The sequence below is a fragment of the Fundulus heteroclitus genome, unplaced genomic scaffold, assembly GCF_011125445.2.
Source record: "Fundulus heteroclitus isolate FHET01 unplaced genomic scaffold, MU-UCD_Fhet_4.1 scaffold_346, whole genome shotgun sequence".
NCBI lineage: Eukaryota > Metazoa > Chordata > Actinopteri > Cyprinodontiformes > Fundulidae > Fundulus > Fundulus heteroclitus.
Window position 1 is genome coordinate 127,214 of NW_023396756.1, and position 4,938 is coordinate 132,151.

Sequence of the window (4,938 nt, forward strand, 5' to 3'; positions counted from 1 at the left end):
TTATGAGTTTTTCCAAGGTCGGGCGTTCTTTCAAGATCCTCAGAAGGTTGTCTGATATTTCAGACACCAGGCCAAAGTTCGAAGGGTTATAAATCAACACCTCTGTGTTTTTCTTGTTACAGAAATGTTTAATCCCCCTTACAGATCCATTGCATAATATCAGGGTCCTTGGCCCTGTGGCATGTCTTTTCTGTGATGTCTTAGAACGAAAATCGTTGACATACCTCTGATTGTTGTCGTGATCCTCCCTGGTCACATTTTGGAGCATTTAAAATTTTTTTTTATGCTGATGATACTCTGCTATATTTATCCAGAAATCCATTCAGAATCCAACCAATTACTTAGACTACAGGCATGTCTTGATGACATCAAAAACTGGATGGCTTAAACATTTCTGCTTTTAAATTCTGACAAGACAGAAATTGTCATAAGATAAGATAAGATAAGATAGGCTTTATTGATCTCACAATGGAGAAATTCACTTGCCACATTGGTTCATACAAGAAGGTGCAGCGTAGGAAAGGTGCATTCAGTTATATACAGTGAATCTTCATATATACAATGGATCAAAAAGGATACAAAAATACAAAAAGAAATATATATATATATATATATATATATATATATATATATATATATATATATATATATATATATATATATATATATACGCCTACATACATACGTACCTACATGTATATATGTGCATATACATTTGTACATACATACATACATACATACATGTGTACTGACATATGTTCAGGTGTTGATAGCAGTAGAAGTCACTAGATTAGAATTATTGCACGGGTTGTGGCCCAGTGTATTAATTAGATTATTGCACATTAGTCATTGCACATTAGTTATTACCAGTGTGCGAAATACCTGTCAATATTTGGGGGGGTCCCCATCTCCCGATTGTTGCGCAATACCGATGTAAATTTTCTCAATATGCAGTAGGCCTATAACATTACAATGTCAAAGTCAAAGTTGGCTTTAATGTCAATTCTTCACATTCACCAGACATACAAGGACTCGAGAGGACGTTTCTCATTCACCAACAGTGAAACAGATAAAGTGCACAGGCATAACAGATAAGATCAGTTCCTAATACTAAAATTTAAACATTTTTAGTATTAATTGTTGTCAGCATTACGTCTTTCTTCTGTTTGGCACGCACATGCCTAATTTGCATACGCGAACAGGATTGGCTGGCTCCACTTGGCAAAAAACAGAACATATTTCCCCCTGGGATCATTAAAGTATGTCTGATTCTGATTCTGATATTTGTTAATAAATGTTTTGAATTGTAAGTACTGGAGATGTTGAGCTTAAAAACTTTTTAGTGACCATTAGTGACAAAAAAATATTTCATTTTTAATTTTTTTGACACAATTTGAGACCCCCTTCAAATTTTGCTTTTGAGGCTTTGAGGGGTTCTCATGGGTTAATTGGGGGGGTCGAGCCCCCCCGGACCCCCCCATATATTTAGCACTCTGGTTATTACTATTTTGGTTACAGTTATAGAGCAGCATTGTATAGTCTGGTAGCAGTAGGAATGAATGACCTGTAGTGTAGTGCTCCTTTTTACAGACAGGGTGTCTAAGTCTTGCACTGAAGGAGCTGCTCAGATCCTCTACAGTCTGGTGCAGGGGGTGAAAGGTGTTGTCCATGATGGATGTGAGCTTGGACAACACCCTCCTCTCAGCCACTTCCTCCACAGAGTCCAGATTGCAGCCCAGGACAGAAGTGGCCTTCCTCACCAGCTTATTCAGCCTCTTTCTGTCCCGCTCTGTGCTGCCAGGGGCCCAGCAGACGACAGCGTAGAGGAGGGCTGAGGCCACCACAGAGTCATAGAAGGTCTTAAGCAGGGGCCTGCTCACTCCAAAGGACCTCAGCCTCCTCAGGAGGTGGAGGCGGCACTGGCCCTTCTTATACAGAGCATCTGTGTTATGAGTCCAGTCCAGTTTATTGTTGACATGAACACCCAGGTATTTGAAACTCATCTTTGACTTTGTAAAGTGCCTTGAGATGGCATGTGTTGTTAACTGGTGCATAAATAAAACTGAATAAATAAACTTCTTAATCAATCACTTAATCTGGATGGTATTAAATTGGCCTATGGTGATAAACTGAAAACTTTGGTGTTATTTTTGACCAGGACATGTCATTTAAATCCCATATTAAACAGGTTTCCAGGGTTTCCTTTTTTTCACCTAATATTGCATAATTATAAATATTCTGTATTGGAGTGACACTGAAAAACTAGTCCATGCATTTGTTACTTCAAGACTGGACTATTATAATTTTTTTCCTGTGACGAAGCCCACAAAATGCAGTATAAAGTCTTAAGCTGATCCAACACGCTACGGCAAGAGTTCTGATGAAAATTAAAAAGAGAGATCATATTTCTCCTATTTTAGCTTTCCTTCCTTGGCTTCCTGTTAAATCAACAATAGAATTTAAAATTCTCCTTCTAACGTATAAAGCCCTTAACAATCAAACTCCATCATATATCAGAGCTCTGATTACCCCGTATGTTCCTAACAGACCACTTCGCTCTCAGACTGCAGGTCTGCTGGTGGTTCCTAGAGTCTCTAAAAGTAGAATGGGAGGCAGATCCTTTAGCTATCAGGCTCCTCTCCTGTGGAACCAACTCTCAATTTTGGTCTGTGAGGCAGACATACTGTCAACTTTTAAGACTAGGCTTAGGCTTTCCTTTTTGACAAAACTTTAGAGTGGCTTAGGTTACCCTGAACCATCTCTGTAGTTATGCTGCTATAGGTTGAGGCAGTTGGAGGACATCAAGATTTCTTTCACTCTGACTCAAAGATAGAAAAGATCCCTCTGATCAATGTGTGCTTCTTTGCTTTTTGTGTCTCTGCTCTGTCTTCTCAAACCCCCAGTCGGTCGTCGGAGATGGCCGTTAACACTGAAGCTGGTTCTGCTGGAGGTTTTGCTTCCTGTTAAAAAGGATTATTCCTCTCCCTTGTCGCTTCATGCATGCTCTTTATCAGGGATTGCTGCAAAACCATCAACAATGCAGATGACTGTCCACTGTGGCTACACGCTCTTTTAGGAGTAAATGCTGCTTGTCAAGACCCGATGCAATCTACTGGGTTTCCTTAGATAGGGAACTTTTGACCAATCTGTCTGTATATTATTTCCTTTGACCTTGTAAAGTACCTTAAGATGACATGTGTTGTGAATTGGTGCTATACAAATAAGAATGAATTGTGTTTTACTAAAAAATTATTGGAACAATATTTTTTGGCATTTTGAATGATGATTGAAACCTAGTTTCAGAGCACACAATCAAAGACTCATTAGAATATGATCATTTTCCTCACCTAGTAATTTGCCATCTGAATTGTAGCTTGAGTTGCTGAAGTTTGCATCTGAATCATAGCTGCTTGACAATGACCAAATCTACGATCATTCTTCAACTGACATAACGTCCAACCTGTCAACACTGTCATGTCAGGCCTGAGCAGACAAAGCTGTGGATGTTTAATGACCCAAGAAAAAAATGTCTTGCTTTAAACCACTGACTTTCTGTTAAAGCTGAATATGTTTTGACTAAATACAAAACAGGTTGCGGTGACATTTTTCATACAAGCAGCACCTGCTTTACAGCATCCAACTCTAAGCGTAAAATGTGCACCGTAGTTCAGCGCACAGCAGGTAGATCAGTATCTCAATATCGAGTTCTGCAGAGCTGTGGATATACAGTACGTGAATTACAGAGACTGGAATCGGCATGTATGGGGTTGTTTTCTGTTTCTGGAGCAGAGCTGAACTGCTCCTGTTACAAAATGAATCTAAAGGGATCTTTGTTAAAAGCATCTTAATAAAAAGCTTTGGAGCAACAATGTTTTCAGGTTTTCAGATTAGTCAGATTTTAACTCGAAATTTATTGTAGAGAAATTCATTATGTGAAGAACTAAAGGTGCCTTTTTAGATGGAATATGGTATAACATCACACTGTCATGATTTTGTCTTGGATGAACCCGGACACAGCACGTTCACACAGAGTAGGTTTTAAGAGAGTCTTTTGCAGGTAGTGGATGAAGATGACATGGAGAACTAGAGTTTGTTACCAGCCGGAGGTGAAGGATGCAGGAGCTGACAGGCAGGTGTGACAGTTCATAGCTTCTCATAGACGGGTAGCAGAGTCCACAGCTTCTCAGAGACGGCTAGCAGAGTTAACAGCTTCTTAGAGCTGAGAAGCAGAGGTGGCAGGGTACCAGTTATGCAGGAGACAAATACAGACAGGCATGGAATAGGTGTAGAATGACGACGGACCAGCAGAGTGAGGGTTAAGTAGGAAGGCTGGCAGGTGAAGTGGGTCTGGCTAATGACTAACTGCAGCAGGAGTGAAGGGAAGGCTGAGTGGACTGCAAAATGACAAGAAAAGAAGCCAGACAAAACTTAAACCATGACACACACGCTATCTTCCTGTGTTGTTTTGCAGTCTCTTGTTTACATTGTAAGGCCAACAGAAAGAACAGCTGCCACTCAGAGCTTAGCCCCCCCCCCCCCCCCCCCCCTGCCCATAAAATGCCACCATCAGGACAGTGTACAGTCATGGCCAAAAGTATTAAGAATGACACAAATCTTATATTTTCACATGATCTGCTGCCCTCTGGTTTTCATGTGTGTATGTCAGATGTCATCACATACGTACAGAAATACAATTGCAATCATATATGAGTAACAAAAGCTTTTAATGACAGAATGAGTTAATGCAGCAAGTCAGTATTTGCAGTGTTGACCCCTCTTCTTCAGGACCTCTGCAATTGTCCCTGGCATGCTCTCAATCAACTTCTGGACCAAATCCTGACTGATAGCAGTCCATTCTTGCACAATCAATGGTTGCATTGTGTCAGAATTCCTAGGTTTTCGTTTTTCCACCCGTCTCTTGATGATTGACCACAAGTT